Source organism: Microcaecilia unicolor, chromosome 4 (genome assembly GCF_901765095.1).
Source record: "Microcaecilia unicolor chromosome 4, aMicUni1.1, whole genome shotgun sequence".
Classification (NCBI taxonomy): domain Eukaryota; kingdom Metazoa; phylum Chordata; class Amphibia; order Gymnophiona; family Siphonopidae; genus Microcaecilia; species Microcaecilia unicolor.
In genome coordinates this window covers 285167088-285185662 of record NC_044034.1, presented here as the reverse complement: position 1 = coordinate 285185662, position 18575 = coordinate 285167088, and positions in this window count along the sequence as shown.

Here is an 18575-nt window from a genome sequence, read left to right as displayed (position 1 = left end):
TTGGTTTCTTCTGAGTCTGACGTCCTGCCTGCTGCATGTACAACGTGCAGGACATCAGACTAACAGAAACAGAACGAAGCCCTGCAGATCGCAAGGCTTCATTCTGTTTCTGTGAATCTGACGTCCTGCACGTTGTACATGCAGCAGGCAAAACATCAGACTCAGAAGAAACCAAATGCAGGAAGAAGACTTCGGCTGGCGGCAGGGGCGTAGCTACGGGTGGGCCTGGGTGGGCCCAGGCCCACCCAGTTTAGCTTCAGGCCCGCCCAGAAGCAGATCCTTGCCCTCTCCCGACTCCCACCCCTGCCGCAGCGCTTCATTTAATTCTGTGGGCGCTGCTGTCACAGTCTCCCACCCCTGCGCTTACAGTTTGCTACGGCGCTGACAGCAACTCTACAGATGCGGAACCGACGTCCTGCTCCGGGGCCTTCCCTCTGCCACGCTGATGTAACTTCCGGTTTACGGAGGCGGGACGCGGAAGGCCCCAGAGCAGGACGTCGGACGTCGGTGCAGCATCTGTAGAGTTGCTGTCAGCGCCGTAGCAAACTGTAAGCGCCGCCGCGAGGGGTGGGAGACTGTGCATTTACAGCAGTGCGGACAGAATTAAATGAAGCACTGCGGCAGGGGTGGGAGAGGGTGAGGAAGTTAGTGGGGTGCTGGGCCAGTAAGGGGAGGCTGGGAAGGGAACAGAAGGGTGCTGGACTTGCCAGGGGCAGAGGGTTGGAGGGAAGGGGAGAAGTTTGGGATTTGCAGAGGGAAGGGGAGAAGTTTGGGATTTGCAGAGGGGCAGAGGGTTGGAGGGAAGGGGAGAAGTTTGGGATTTGCAGAGGGGCAGAGGGTTGGAGGGAAGGGGAGAGGTTTGGGATTTGCAGAGGGGAGGTTGGAAGGAAAGGGAGAGGTTTGGGATTTGCAGAGGGGAGGCTGGAAGGAAGGGGAGAGGTTTGGGATTTGCAGAGGGGAGGTTGGAGGGAAGGGGAGAGGTTTGGGATTTGCAGAGGGAAGGTTTGGGATTTGCAGAGGGAAGGGGAGAGGTTTGGGATTTGCAGAGGGTAGGTTGGAGGGAAGAGGAGAGGTGCATGGAAAAAGAGCCAGATGCATAAGGGGAAGGAAAGATCGGAAGAGAAGCTGGTTGGGGGATGGGATCAGAGAGGAGAGGGACACATTGGTGTGGAGAAGGGAGAAAGGGGACATAGGTAAGTATACAGAAGGGAGATGATGGGCATTAGGTGGGAGCATGGGGACAGGGACACAAATGTGAGATGCTGTGTGGGGATGGCACATGGGCACAGAGGGGTAATGCCTGACAAGGGGGGGGGGCACGGGGATATGGAATAGAGATAAAATGCTGGACACTGGAGAGGGGGGTATATGGACACAGAGGGGGGGAGAGAGATACCAGACAAGGGGGAGAATAGGAACACAGAAGGGATATGCTGGGCATGGGGTGCATAGGTGAACAGAGGAATGATGATGGATGAGGGGATATGAACACAGGAGAGATACTGGACAAGGAAATATAGGAAAACAGAGATGGGAGATGGATGATGGACATGAAGAAAGAAGAAATGTCAAATAGGAGACCCTGGCAAGTGAGTTAAGAGAAGAAAGAGGGAAGCAGAAACCAGAGACTGGGACCAATATGATTTGAGAAAAAATGACCAGACAACAAAAAGGTATAAAAATATTATTTTATTGTCAATGTTGTGAATATAATATGTTGGATTTGGAATGTACATCTTGCTAAAGTTGATGTTAAACATGGCTGGGGTCCAGGACAGAAATCTAGGAAAGGACCCCAAAGTCCATTACCAGGCTGCGCCTTCAGCTTCCAGCATGCAGGCTTTCTCTGGCCAAGGAACCAAGCACAATTGCCCTAGTTGCAATCCCTAATACCATCCCTGGCATGTGCCATCTTTATATTTTGCACAGGAGCAAATGCCTTTCTTTCTTGTTTCTCTAGTGTTGTACTGCATGCAAGGTCTAGTTTCTTGGGGTTTCCATTTAATTTATATTTCTAGAGTTTGTGGTCACTTATTCTGTATTTTGCATTTGTGTCTTGTGTGTGTGACTGAGGTATTCTGTTAGCATGAAGTTTCCATGTAGCATTCTGTAGTAATTTGGCTTGTTCAGCTTTCCTGATAAATGTATTTGTATTTTTGGGCCCTACTATAATATTTAAGGCACTTCTTTTTCATAGGTAGGATCTTTGTTTTTGGAAGTTAGTGTTGGCATGGTAGATTTGCTCTAGGTTCTGAGTGACTTTTTGTTTTATAGATTTTTATAAGTTAATTTATAATATGTCTGTAATTGAGATTACACTAGAAAACAACATTTCTTTGTATGATGAGTTTTATGGAGAATTGTCCTTGCTGTGCTCTATATCCATTGTTGGTGGAGGGCCAGGAGGTTCTCTTGATGCAGAATGTGTTTGGCTTCAATACCATATATTTGTTGGAGGACCATGGCTCAATGGGGCTGAATAGTGCAGTCTATTGTACTTCCCTTAGCTCTCAATTGGCCTGCAGCCACTGAAGCCTGCCCTGCAACCCTCATTGAAGTTATGGGGAGAGGGGTAGGGACAGAGTATGAGTGCATCAGGTTGCTGTTTTTTCTCTTTCAAAAAAGTTGGCAACTCTAGTGCCCACCCATCCAACTTGTTGGCCCACCCAAAAATTGCCTTCTGGCTATGCCACTGGCTGGCGGGGGTTGGGTCCCCCGCCAGCAAAGGTACAGACGGTGACGGATGGCGGGCGGGTTGAGGGGGGGGTCAAACCTGTTGGAGGAGGTGGTGGCGGCGGCGAGGGGGTATCAGCAATGGCACCGGGGGGGGGGGGGGGGGGGGGTAAAATATGCCCCCTCACCTCGGCTCTGGCCCCCCCTACCGCTGAAATCTAGATACGCCCCTGATTTATTTATTTATTTGTTACATTTGTTTCCCACCTTTTCCCACTTATTAATAGGCTCAAAGTGGCTTACATAGTTCCGGAGAGGTGATTACAGACTCTGGTGTGAATAAATACAGTATAGGGGTACTATTACAGTGACAAGTACAGTAATTAAGTATCAGTAAGTAGGTAAATATACTAAGATAAGTTACATCCGTTGCCACAGACATGTTTCAGATTTTGAAATGTGCATGTTCTGGAGACATCTTTTTTTAAACTATGAGATTTTATCCTTTTTCTTTTTTTCCTTGTAAAACTAAATAGGATTTTTTTGTGGCTAATTATTGGATGGTTTTGTATGGGAATGTTGAAAGAATCATGGTTTAAATTTCATAAACATATGACAAGTTCAGCTTTTACTGCTTTATAATTGAGCTACAGAATAATTGTGCTCATTAACCTTTCACAGACTGTCATGTGTGGGATCTATTAATCTCAGATATCTGCTTTTTTTTTCTTAATTTTGCTTTTGTTCTTTCAGTGTAACTAACTGTGTAACTGTACTTAATGACTGTGTTCTCAACTAAAAAAAATCATCCCCTTGAAGGGAGATAAAGGAATGAAGAAGAGGGAAGAGTTTGTTAGCATACTGCTAACAATATACCCTAAGTTTTCCAAGTCTCTAGTGAAAGCCTGTTCTTAGCATTTAATTCATTTAGGGCTTCTTGTACAAAACTGCACTAGCGATTCTCACGCAGCTATTGAGAGGAAGCCCATAGTGGTTATCTGGTCATTTAGGGCACTTTTTTTGCCTTGTTTGTCATAAAAACAGGTCCAGCTCAAAGTGTCTTAGTTTTAGTCCTGGACGGTTTAGTTTTGTTCCATTATAGCTGAAAAAGACCCCAATAGGGAATAGGAACACCCAAATCCACCCTTAACGGTCCCCCAACATACCCCCTTGAGATTTGGACAAACTGCAGAAGAACAGCATGTCTGAAAATAGTCTGAAAATACCAATTTGGTTATTTTTGTGAGAAATCATCTAAATGCTGCTTTATGCCACTTTTTAGATTTTTATTTCTTTTAAAAATGAGCCCCATGGTGTCCAGAAAATAAACAGGACCCCTTACATAGTTTCAAAAATATTTTGCAATTGTTTAAACATTTAGGGGCCCTTTTACTAAACTGCATTAAAGGGTGACCTGCGCTATGATTAGTGCGTGGGTTTTCCTGTACACTGAGGCCACTTTTAGTACTGCTGTAAAATGGATGATTTTTCATTTAATTAATTCATTAACATGTGACCATTAGTGTGTGAGCCCGTACTGACACTTCTTTTGTAGTTGAAAAGGGCTCAGTGCTAACTATGCTCTAATCAGTATACGTGCAGCAACGTGTCTGCATTAACTGATTAGTGCTGGGCACGCCTACTCTGCTCTCAAACATGCCCCCTGTGCTAAAAAATAAAAAATAGTGTGTGCAGATGCCAGTACTACCATGGGATGCCTTAGCATCCTTTGAAAATACAGTAGTATAATTTACTTAATTCATAATTCGTGTTCAATTTGTCCTCCTTCAACTTTGACACATTCATGAAGTCTTCAGTGCCAAAGAGCTGCTGGCTCAATGAATTCTGGGGCTTCATTAATTAAGAGCTCAATTGTTTTGCGAGCTCGATGCACTGGAGCTCCATCCTGTTGAAAAATAAAGTTCTCAGAAATGTCTCGAATTTCTGGCAGAAGTTTCTGCCGCAGTAGGATGTCTTTGGGTTATTTGGAAAAACGTTGGGGGGTCCCTTTTTTTCCAGACACAGTGTGGGTAAAGATATAGATATAGAAAATTTTAGGGTGAGTCTTTAAAAAAATTCCCCTTTCTCAATATAAACACTTAGGTAAGCTAGTTTAAGGGGACTTTTTACTAAGATGCACCAAGCAGCTAATGTAGGGATTTTAGAGTGGTTGACAGTAGTGGGAACCCATGCTACTGTCTACTGCACTAAACAGGGAGCCTTTGCATTCCAAATTCCATGTTATCTGCTTAACAAGGGGGTTGGCAAGATCTGAGAGTGACATGGGCAAGTAGAGATGTGGCCAACTGTTACAGCTAGCACATTGCTCAATAACACACACTTGCTGTCATGATTGCTGACAGTGCAACTGATCTTACATAAGTATCGCCATGCTGAGAAAGACCAAAGGTCCATCATGCCCAGCATACTGTTTCCAACAGTGGCCAATTCAGGTCACATATACCTGGCAAGATCCCAAGAGGAGGTAAGTGCATTGTGCTATCAGCAGTCCAGTAGCACAGCACAAAGTCACTGGATGTGTGATAGTGCAACTCTAAAACACCACCAATCCATCTCCACCCCCAGCAGCAGACTCAAACTCTTGATCCATCTCCCCACACCAATGTCAACCCACAGGTAAGTCCTAAGGGGATCAGGCGAGGGTCAGCCTATGCAGGGAAGGTTTGTTCTTGGGGCAAGGCTTATTGAAAGGGTGCTGGGGTATGTTGATTGGGGAGGGGGTCTTGTGTCATCTGGAGTGTGGAGTGAAGGGGGGTCAGTATGGGTGTCATTCAGTGCGGGGGTAGACACATTGTGTCTGGGGGTGCAGGATAGGATAAGGTGTAGACGCATGTATTGGACGCGTGCAGGTCCATTTTTCAGCTCACCTGCAAAAAAGACCTTCTTTGGGGGCTGAAAATGGACATGCAGCAAAATGAAAATTGGAACGCATCCATTATGGACCTGAGACCTTACTGCCACCCATTCACTTAGCGGTAAGGTCTCATGCGTTAACCGGGCAGTAATCGTCAACACGCATACAATGCTGATTACCATCCAGTAAGCGCCACGCGCTGGAAAATAAAATAGATTTTCCAGTGTGTGTAGTGGACGCAAGTAAAAAATGAAATTACCACCTTGGCTACGCAGTAGCCGAGTCGTAGTTCCAAATTGGGCTCACATAGGCGCCTACGCGGCTTAGTAAAAGGGCCCATAAGAGAGATACAGGCAAAACCATTTCTGTATCAGTGACAAAGAAAAGTGAGTTTTAAAAATTTCTCAGGCTCTCTGGTTCCAGCATGAGAGCTATGGCATAGACGTCAGAGAGAAAAAGAGCCCAAAGTGAGTATAGATAGGAGAGATAAGTAAAGGCTGACAGACAGTAAGGTATTGCTACTATTATTATAAGTACACCAACTTATCATTATTAATGTGCATTCAAATGTAAACAGTCTACAGACACATAAAAGAGAGACAATTTCAGCTCTAAAGAATTTATGATCTAATGAGATTGAATCACAATGCTTGGAAAAGGTAGGTGTGAAAATGGTGGTGGAAGAAGGAAGTTAGTATATGCTTCTGAGAGATCAAGATATAGTAGCAATGAAATTTACATACCAAACTACTTTTTTCATTTCAGATTTTCATTGGACCCCAATACCATGGTCAGATCACAGTAGCCTCTTTTAAAAATTGCATTGGAAGGAAATTAATTGTCATTCCAAATCCCAAAATTTGTTACAGCCGTTTAAAACTAGAGGTAAAATTGACTTTTTAAAATCCTGGTTCAATGAGTCATTCAGTGCATTACTTACCTGAAACCATTCCTTGAATTTAATTCAGCAGTGGAATGATACATGTATAGCAGTTATTGATGTTATTGCAACTGTGGCTGTCAAATCTTGTCTGAAAAGATGATCTCCTTGGTTTTATTGATGATCTTTTACAAATGAAATGTAATTCTGGAGACAGGAGAGAATTTGGGCTAAGGACAAATCCATTGACCAATGGATTGCTTGGAAAATGTTTTTTGAAAATCTACAAAGGTATGATCTCCAAAGCAAAAACCTCCTACTATTCCAAATTCATTGGTGATACAGTAGTCAACCCATGGAAACTTTACTCATTAGTTAAGTTTATTGGACACTCAACTAATAGCAAAGTACAGTCTGGAAACTCGCTCAATAAATGTCCAAACTCAGTTCAAAAGCTAGAGTGAGGAATAAACTGTGATCTAGCACCATAAAGGAATGGTGGGGGGGAAAGACCTCAGATGACTGTGGTGTCCTTGGAATGCTGTTATAATATTGTAATGTAAAATCCCAGCATCAAAATCACAGTTCACAGCTTCTATCATTGGTCACAAAACCCCCCAACAAAACCAATAAGCAATTTTTTTGTGAAAAATTATTATTAATGCAAATAGTCATCAACTATGAAAAATATTGTGACAAATTCAATTTTCTTTCTCATTCATGACAAGATTCAGGAAGCTAAAAGTTGAACTTAGCTTGTGTAGCAGTGTTAGGTAGTAGAATCATCATCCCAACGGGGACCCGTTTCACCATTTGGCTTCCTCAGGGGATTGGATACTGCTGTGTCTTCTTTTAAATTACTGCCTGTTCAACTGACAACTTTTCCTGGCTTTCTGCAAACAGCAGCTGCTTCCTGGGGCTGGCTTCTTCCATGGAAGAAGTAAAGCAGCCTGCAAGTTGAAGAGGGAGACTTGGAGAAGCTAGCCCTAGGAAGCAGCTGCAGTTTGCAGAAAGCCATGAAAAGTTGTCAGTTGAACAGGCAGTAATTTAAAAGAAGGCATGGCAGTATCCAATCCCCTGAGGAAGCCAAATGGTGAAACGGGTCCCCGTTGGGATGATGATTCTACTCCCTCACACTGCCACACATGGAAGAAGTAAAGCAGCTTGCATGTTGAAGAGGGAGATTTGGAGAAGCCAGCCCTAGGAAGCAGCTGCTATTTGCAGAAAGCCTTTGTGGATTTGCCCTACAGTACCTTTAAAAATTGTATAATTTAAGGATTATTGCTTAGTGTTTGTACTTTGTCATTGTGTTTTCACTTTCTCTTTGCTGTGTCCCCTCTTTTCTTTAATATTGAAACTCTGCTATATTAGTATACCAACTTATATGCGATTGTAATTTTTACCTTTTGTGTTGTCTTTGCTATGTTTTTATGCTTTTTTTAAAGGATTGTAAACTGCTTACATATTTTATTTTGACTTTACGGTACATCAGAGTTGTTGTTGATGATGATATCACCCGTTTATGGATATATTGTAAAAAGGATAGCATCCCTGAGGATAAATTATTCAATTTAGGGCTCCTTTTACAAAGCCGCACCAGTGATTCTGGTGTGGCATATACAACAAAGACCATAGGAATTGAATGGGCTTTGGTACATTTGCCACACCAGAATTGCTAGCACAGCTTTGTAAAAGGAGCTCTTAGGGCCCTGTTTACTAAGCCACGCTAGAGGTGTGCTAGTATTTTTAGTGCGCATTAAGCAAGTGCTAACCGTGTAGACGTCCATAATAAAAATGCTACCACACCTTAGTAAACAGGACCCTAAATGTCTTTTTTTAAGCTTATTTACCTTTATATCCCAAAAAACACTCCCTGTAGTCTACAATAATAGCACTAAAATAAGGGCCCTGCTTACTAAGGTGCTGTAGCGTTTTTAGCGTTTGCTTACGCTAGAGACAACCATATATCCCTATGGGTGTCTCTTCCATTAGTGTGAGCTAATTTCTAGCATGTACTAAAAACATTAGTGCTCCTATGGCACAACTTAGTAAATAGGGCCCTAAATGGATTAAAACCACAATTCTACAGGCCCATTTTCATAATTTATTTATTTTGATATTTATACCTAACATTATCCCGAACATGCTATTAAAATTCTTGTTAATAAAGCTTTTCCCCATCAAGATATAAGTTGAGTACATTAAAAGAAAAAAAAAAATGAAGTAATTTCCATTACCTCAGTGTTTCTATTCAATCTGCAAATTAATTCCTTAATCGTGAAGAATACAATACATGACACTTGACTAATAAGGCAAGCCAAGTAATCTGAAACTCAAGATCAAAATACTTTTACAATTGTATCTTCAAGATATATTAAAATGACTTGATTCAAATTAGTATAACAAGTGTGCATCTGAGGAGCAGAGCAATTTTCTATCCACCTAGTCACAGTAGGACTGAAAAGCTTTTCAAATTCAAACAATAAGTCTCCGTCTGTTCGTGCAGAATCAAGGGAGTTTTCTGTCACATTGGAGGAGGAGTAAAGTTGGGCGACATGGAAATTATAATTTTGATGAGATGCTTGTGAGAGATCACGAAAAGATAATATGATATTCCAAAGCAATATAAGGAGTGATATTCAAAAGAACTTTTGAGGTCAGAATCTACAGGGTGAGGAAAAAAAAAGTAACTCCCTACAGTTTTTTTTTTGCAGTTTTCTCAGTAATCATTTTAGATTTCAATGAGAAACTTTACATACTTACACCTATGTTTATTACACGGCACTATGGGTATGTTAGCGTTTTTAATGCGTGTAAATGGTTTACACACATTAAATGCTAATGTGCCCATAGAAATGTATAGGTGTGTTTGCCTTAAATTTACAGGTGCATTAAAAATGCTAACACACCTTAGTAAACATACCCCTTATTTAGTTATCATACTTACACATTACTATCAAATATCATTTCATTATTTCAAGCTATGTTACCTCTTGTTTACTAAGTTGCGCGGCAATGTCAACACAGCCCATTCAAAGTGAATGGGCTGTGTTGGCATTAGTGCACAGCAGTCACTAACGTGGCTTAATAAATGGGTTAATGTTCTAGCGATTTTCCTGCATTAAAAATATTTGAGTTTAAACAGTAAAATAACATCATTCAAATGATAAAATTAACAATGTGTCAGAGTTTTGCAGTCACTATGAATGCTCAGAGTCCACTCCCAGCTTTAACATTGGCTTTCAGTCACTTTTGGAAATTCTTAAAAGCCTTTTCTCCGAAACCTTGCTCATGCAATATCTGGATTCTTATTTTGTCTTCTATCAACACCTTGTCCATGATTGCTGTTCTGATCCAAATTGCTTTTAAATAAGTTATATGTAAATTATCATTATCAAATGGAAATTATTCAAATACAAATTAGTTTATCCTTTTTTGTTTTTTGAAAGATTAATATATGTTTGAATGCTATAGGTAATTAGGTCTTTCCTGTATAGAATTTAGCATTCTTTTATGTTTTTCTGATTTTATTGTTATTTTATCTAACTGTTTTAATTTGCTTGCAACAAAAGTGATATAGCATATTTTATTAAATGATAAATGATTACAAAAGTCTACATCACTGAGACATCATCAACAGTAAACTGGTACCCCATAAAAAAAAAAATAATAATAGTTTTACAGTACAAACCAGAAAAAAAATGAGTCCAAAACATTTGCTATTATCCACTATATCTTTTGAAGGAGGAAATAGATTTCTGTAGCTAGTAAAGCTCTGGGTACAAGTTACCTGTTGCCAAACTGCCTCACATTTTGCACATCATTAGTCAAAAAACGTCCTCCTCATCCTCTGTCATTCAGTCTTCCAAATCTTTTCCACTCTTTATAACCATTTAATCTGTGATGAATCTTCTAAATCTTTAAAGCTTTTTTAAGCAGTTCATCACTTAAAATCCCAGCAAAAATATAGGTGCAACTATTAAACTTTTCTTTGAAATTTTTTCATTTCCCTCAATGGAGCCATCCATTTCACATACTGGGCTTAATCAGGAACAGCCAGAACCACTTTCCACTTTAGAAGAAAAAATGAGGGTGAATAAAGCATTTTCTCAATTTTTGGTGCCACCAAAGCATTCATTTTAGATAACTTCTTATTTTACCATAGCTCCAGTTACTTCTACGTAAGGCTACAATGAAATTAAAAATGGGAAAAATTTGGAAAAATCCAGATGACACCCACCCAGTGCAAACATTTTTGAACGCACAAAAATTGTAGGTTGTCACACTATGAAGTCTGTATCTTCACCATGTTTAAAGCTAATCTCATTCCACTTAGCACATAAACATAGCAACAAACAAAGCTATAAAATTTGAAATTCTAAGTGGTTGCTGAGAAAACAGCAAAAAACTATAGGGGGTTACTTTTTTTTGCTTCACCCTGTAGTGCAAGGGCTGGAGTAAATATACATGTATACAACACAAACAAACATATTTTATAAGTACTACAAGTATATCGCAACTCCATTTGGACTCTACCCGAAACCAACTCCAACACACCTACTCCAGAGTCATATACAAGTATGTGTATTCCTGTCATCAAGCACACATGCACACAAGGGTAAAATTTTATACCTTGCATTTTATATGCATATAGGACTGGATTCAATAAATGGCACTCAAAATTCAGCACCCCCCAAAAAATCAGTGCTCAATGGTATTCTATAATGGGCATTCTGGAATTGGCGCTCTTTATAGAATAGTATATAGTGCCGGGCTCCACATTCAACTTTGGGCATGAGGAATTATACCAACTGAAACCAGGTGTAAATCCCGGTATGCAGGTTGAGTGCAGATCCGCACTATTCTAAAACACTTTGTGTAATGTATCTCCAAGGAGAGGTGAGCCCTTGAACACGATGAAGGAAACACTCACTGGGCTGTCGGCCAAAACCCTGAGTCCTCCCTGTGCCTCCCACCATTCCCCAGGAGTTGAGCCCCTGAGTTCGGGCAACCAGCAACAGAGAGAACAAAGTCCAGCACAAAGTCCACAGGGTTAGACCAAGCAGCAGGTAACAACAAACCAGGGCTAGGCAACAGGTCAACACCAGACAGCGGTCAATAGTAGGTCCAGGAACAGGCAGTGGTCAGTACTAGGCAGCGGGCAATAGTAAGTCCAGGAACAGGCAGTGGTCAGTACCAGGCAGCGGTCAGAAGCAGGTCCAGGAACAGGCAGTGGTCCATACCAGGCAGAGGTCAGAACCAGGTATCCATCAGAAGAAAATCCAAAGCACTGCTACTAGTCAGCAAACCGAGTAGAAGCCGAAGCACTGATAGACTGAGGGCAAAGCCTTAAATAGGAAGGAATCAGGCTCAACCAGGCACAGCTGAAAACAAGATGGCAGCCCCCATTGGGAACACCCTGCGACCAAATAAGGGCTTCCTTCCTGCAGCTGCCACCTCCAAGATGGCTGCCCTGGCCTAACAGGCCCTCTCCAAGATGGCCGCCAAACCCTGCAATAAACCTGGATCCAAGATGGCCACCAGTGCCCATGCTCAGAACAGCCATGAAACGTGACACTGTGTACATCTTAAGGGAATGCCCCTGATCCTCCCATGTCTTTCCCATCATTGTGCCCCTTTTGTAGATCCACATGGTAAATGACAACAGATAAAGACCTAAATGGTCCATCCAGTCTACCCACTCATTATCAAGTCATGATTAAACCAAAAATGAATGTGATATAAAATATGTGATCATTGTCTGTCTTTGGCATTTCTGGGACGTAGACCATCGAAGTCTGCCTGGCCTTGTCCTTAGTTTCCAACTACTGAAGTTGCCGTCGAAGCCCATTCCAGCCTATCCAAATCCAACTTGTCAATTGTGGGCACAGACCGTAAATGTCTGCCCGGCACTGTCCTCACATTCTAAATTACTGGAAATGTTGAAGCTCTCTCTCCAGCCCATCCTAACCCAGATTACGATATACAGGACCCAGACTGAACAAACCTACCCAGCACCGGCCTTAGTTCTTCACAGCCAGAGGTGCCATCTAAAGGGCCACTCAACATGCAAGCATACATGCATTTAAGTTTTTTTTAATATACCATTGTTTCTAATTAGAGATCCTCTGTGTTCATCCCACGGCTTTTTGAATTCTGTCAGTTTTTTCTCCACCACCTTGCTCGAGAGGGCATTCAAGGCATCAACCACTCTCTCCATGAAAAAGAATTTCCTGACATTACCACCCCACCCCACATTACTACCACCCCACAACCTCAATTCATGTCCTCTAGTTTTACCAATTTCCCTTCTCTGGAAAGTATTTGTTTCTATATTAATATATTTCAAGTATTTAAATGTCTGTATCATATCTTTCCTGTCTCTCATCTCATCCAGGGTATACATTTTCAGGTCTTCCAGTCCAACTATTTTTGTTGCCCTCTTCTGGACCACTTCTAGTATTTTTACATCCATAGCAAGATACGACCTCCAAAACTGAACACAATACTCCAAGTGGGGCCTCACCAATGACTTGTACAGGGGTATCAACACCTCCTTTCTTCTGCTGGTTGTGCCTCTCTCTATATAGAGTGTAGCATCTTTCTGGCTATGGCCACCACCTTGTCACACTGTTTTGTCGCCTTCAAATCCTCAGATACTATCTCCCCAAGGTCCCTCTCCCTATCTGTGCACATGGAACACTTAGGTGCTATTCTATAATTGGGCATGTGTTGTGTGTGTGTGTTTATACATTACTACTACTACTATTTAGCATTTCTATAGCGCTACAAGGCATACGCAGCATTGCACAAACATAGATCTGCTGCTTCTTTCCCGTTTCAACGTCTTGCATCTATTAGAGCATTTTTCCATGCCAAAAACATGAAAGTCATGCCTTACGTTAGGCACCACATATAGAATTCCCCTAACACCGTCATATACTTGCAAAAAAAGCCTTTATAAAATTACTAGGGATGGGCTGTCATTTGAAACAAATGTCGCCTGCTGATAAGAGTGTGCACTATGCCCATAAATCACAGTCTTTCCTTAAAGAGTGTGTGCTTTTTGCCCATAGTGGACACCAAATGAAGCAGATACATATGTGGAAAACAATATTTAATTGATATGGATCAATAAAAAATTAACAAGCCCGACACAGGCCGTGTTTCGCCCCACTGGGCTGCATCAGGGGCTACAAAACAAACAATCATATAACAATTAGAACAAATATAAAAGCAAGTAAACATAAAAATAGATACAAAATAACAATTACATTTCATTACCATAATCTCATACTCGGCTGATAGTAATAGAACACCATGGTGATACAGTTAAATAAAAAATAAATTAATTAATTGAAATATAAAAATGATATTGTATAGAACTTAATTGTACAAATTGAATAAAAATATGAATAAAAATAATATAATGTAAATCACTAACATAACATAACATTCATAGACAAACAATATATATATATATATATATATATATATATATATATATGTGTGTGTGTGTGTGTGTGTGTGTATGTGTATGTATCCTGTTAAACAGACATCAAATAAAACACATATAAGATTTTATAGATATCGATTAGGTATGTGTCAAATTTACTTTAAACATATACGCAGCATATATTTCATTGGCTTTTTAATTCAATTTACTTAATTCATTTATCTGTATATTAAATACATTATGAAGTGTTTGACTATTTATTAACATAATATTTTTTCCAGCCTCTATTCCAGCCTTAATATCATATCTAGCTCCATGACAGCAGTATACAGGTCCCTGGAGCAGTTTTAGTGGGTACTGCAGTGTACTTCAGGCAGGTGGACCCAGGCCCATCCCCCCTACCTGTTACACTTGTGGTGGTAAATATGGGCTCAAACAAACAGAAAAGTGGGCACAAAACCAGGAGTTCCAGAGACTGGATCACAGTAAAGCTAAAACCAAATTTTATTAATTAGTATATTTGACTCGACACAACCGTTGTGTTTCGGCCAAAAGGCCTGCATCAGGAGTCTAAATACTAGAGTAGACAGCTAATGATGATCCACTGCTGAACCCCTCATGCAAGTGATCCGTTCCACGATGCAATACAAAGGTCTTTTTTAAGACCATCTATAGACTATTCGCCAGTATTTCTTATCCGTGGGTCTTCTTTGAGTTCTCCACGCTTTGTGGATTCTCTATTGATGGTAAATATGGGCTCTCCAAAACCCACCAGAAACCCACTGTACCCTAAGGGCTATGGTAGTGGTGTACAGTTTTGGGGTTTGGGTTTTGGGTGGGGTTTGGGGGGCTCAGCACCCAAGGTAAGAGAGCTATGCACCTGGGAGCTTTTTCTGAAGTCCACTGCAGTGCCCCCTAGGGTGCCTGGTTGGTGTCCTGGCATGTCAGGAGGACCAGTGCACTATGGATGCTGGCTCCACCCACAACCAAATGGCTCGGATTTGATTGTTTCTGAGATGGGCGTCCTTGGTTTCCATTATCGCCGAAAATTGGGGACAACCATCTCTATGGTCAACCTAAATGTTGAGATTTGGGAGTCCACGACCGTATTATCGAAACGAAAGATGACCGCCCATCTTGTTTCGATAATACGGGTTTCCCCGCCCTTTCGCGGGGACGTCCTGCGAGGACATCCTCAGGAAAACTTGGGTGCCCCGTTTGATTATGCCCCTCATTTGTGTGCACTCTTAACAACATTCATTTCCATATGAAAACAAACAAACCTGAAACAAAAACTTTCTAGGTGCCTATCCCTAAAAAATTACTCCCATAGTGGTAGTATCCAGCTGCCAGCTGAATAAATTTGGGGGTGGACTACACAAAGTCCTACAGATGACTTACTTGTTTAAGTTTAAGCTTGCTGATTATCAGGCATAAAGGTAAGAAAATACATCATCTGCTTTTTTTTTTTTTTGCGGCAACCAATCTTTTGAACATTGCTTCCACGGGACATTTTAAAATAGAATTTGTTGAATACTGTTGGCTTTTTCTTATTAAATTTCTCAAAAACAATGAGCTCCTGTGTTTCAGAACAATGAGTGTCAGGAGGTTCCAAGCAATATTCTCCATAAGATGCATGGGGACCACAGACACTTCTCTCCCTGCCATTTACGCTCTGGCTGTTTCATGGATTCAACCACATGGGACCATGCAGTCTGGGAAACTGCCAGTCCTCTGCAGTTCAAACAGTGAAACTGGCAGGAAAAAATGTACATTTCAACCTGTACATTTCAAGCTGTACTTTATTAGTGGATGTATGTGTTTGTAAAAAAGCTGAAGTCCCTTGAGTCTGTCACCTCTCATGGATTACATGATTGGGCTGCTGGCTGAAACTAGAAATACCCAGTTTTATGTTTTCATGTTTTACTTAGTCCATTATGATATCAGCAGTTAGTTATGTTCTTTATCAGTTGACATTAATTTTACAAATATCACTGAGAAAAGATATTTTCTAAATAATATAATGAAGAGTCAACATCTAACATCCAAGTGGGCTTGGTGGGAGTCATTGCAAAGCCCTTTAGGGATTCATAGTGAATGCTTAAAGGTGACACCTAGTAGCCAGATCAGAACTCATGATTGTGGCGTTCTGGAAGGAGGCTTGATGCATGACCGTGGCCAAGGACTGTTCCTGCAATGACCAAACAGGTGCGTTATAAAATAGGTAAACATCCAAGGGCAAGTGTGAATGAAGAGTCGTGGTACCAAACCCCAGTTCTAGCTCTGACTGAACTAAAAGTATAGGGGGTCAATATTTAGCCCATGGTGGTCAGCAGTCTTAACTGCTTACAGCTATGGGCTCAGCTGAGCCCAAATATTTAATGCTAGGCTATATACAGGCATTGGTATTAGATATCTGGGTTACAGCAGTCATCCTGAAACTAATCATATACTGGCCAATATTCAGACCGATGTCTGGTTAGTTTGGCAGATAAAGTTAGGATAGCATCTGTTCTAATATAATTGCTTTAACTGGTGAATGGACTGAATACTGCAGCTAAACAGGGACAATATTCAGCTACACTACCTGCTTAAGTGTCTCTAAATATTGTTGAATGACCAGCTCAGTGGGGTTTAACTAGACAGGAGCCACTTCTGCTGACTTAAGCCCTTTTGAATATCAGCCCCATAAAAGATAAGCAGGAAACTGCAAGATAAAAAGAACGAGGAAAGGGGATATTTAATGAATACTTGGGAGGAATGGTAAGAATTTGGAGAAATCCAGATGGCACCCACCCAGTAATATGTTATGAATGATCTATTTAGATGCTGATACCTTTTCTGGATAGAAATGGGTAGGATAAAGCTAGAGACATGCATTTGGTTTGTTTCAGCTCCTTAAAAAGAAAAGTATATGCAAAACAGCATTTAATGTACAGTTACCTTATGAATTAACCAGTGTATAGTTGATTAACATTTGTTAAAAGTTTCTAACAAACATATTTCCTAGTTAGTGAGTATAGCATTTATGAAATTGAAGATGAAATTTGTCAGTTGAAGACATATCTGACTATGGTTTATTCCTTATTAATTAGATCATTGTAATATTTTATATGTGGGTTTATCTGTGAAGTTTGTAAAAAAAAAAAAATTAAAAGTCATTCAAAATTCTGCTGCCTGAGTGATCCTGGCTAAAAGGTTTGGGTAAGTACTAAACCTTTATTGCACTGGCTTCTTATAAAAGAAATAAGTATTTTTAAATGGTTAACTTTGCCGGTCAGCATTCAGTCCGTGGATCTTAGTGTTTTTCAAATGCTGCTGTGGGCTGAATTAGCCATGGATATTCAAGGTCAGGCCATGTCTGGGCACTGACATTGAATATGCAGGGCCAATTCAACATCTTCTAGCTGCTAGAGTTTATGCAGTTTCCAGCCGCTATTTAGGTGGGACCTGTTGGATTATTTGTAGTAAATAATTAGCAGATTTTAGTACACACAGCTTCAGCTTTAGAAATGTTAATTTCTTTCTTCATCTCTCTCTCATTCACCCCAGAATAATTCACTGCTGAGTCACTTTAAAGTTGAAGTAACAAAACATCTGTTTACTCACAGTTTGTAGTTAGATTATAATCAGACAGGCTTATATATACATATTACTATACATTTGTATTATCAGCTCCTTCCATGTGCTTAGATGGTAATGGATGCTCACACCACCATAGATCCTCTCAGGTTAGGAGAGATCATGAGCTCCATGTGCTCCATGTGCTGCATGTGCTGCATCTAACCCCCACAGGAAGTTGCATAGCTGTGTGACCTCTCTAAGTAATTCACATCAGAGGTCACAGAGTAATCACAGAGAAATAATAGGTGACAGGCAATGCATGTAAAATACAATTACGTTCCAACAAACCCCTTCTCATGCATAACTGTCATGCAATTATTTATTCATACAAAGTCCAAGCTTTATACGCAGATTCACAAAATGTTCTCTGGGTAACGGTTTGGTCATGATGTCAGCTGTCATCTCACTGGTGTGACAATAGTGTAGACTGATGACCCCTTCTTTTGCCAACTCTCGCACGTTGTGGTATTTCGTTGCGATGTGCTTGGTGCGTGACTGAACCTTGTCATTCTGTGACAGTCGGATGCAGCTCTGATTATCTTCCATTATCTGGATTGGTCTCTGTTCAGCTATTCCGAAATCCAGCAAAAGTTTTTCAATCCACATCAGTTCTCTGCACGCTTCCGATACTGCCACATATTCAGCTTCTGTAGAAGACAAACTCACAATACTTTGTTTATGACTGGCCCATGAAATTTGTACATTTCCATACATAAACACATATCCACTTGTGGATTTATAATTAGAATGATCCCCTGCCCAATCTGAATCACAGTAACATATTAGTTTTGGATTACTATTGGCTGAAATCTTTAATTTACAATCAATGGTACCCTTTAAATACCTTACCATCCTTTTAACTGCAGTCCAATCTGATTTGGTAGGTGAGCTGACCCTTCTGCTCAAAATTCCTACTGCATTTGCTATATCAGCCCTGTATGTGGTAGCTAGATATAAAAGCTTACCTATGGCTGATCTATATTGGATGTTATCTGGTAATGGTTCTCTTACTGTTTCATCCTTCAGAAAATCAGTGATCATGGGAGTGCTTACAACTTGGGCATCTT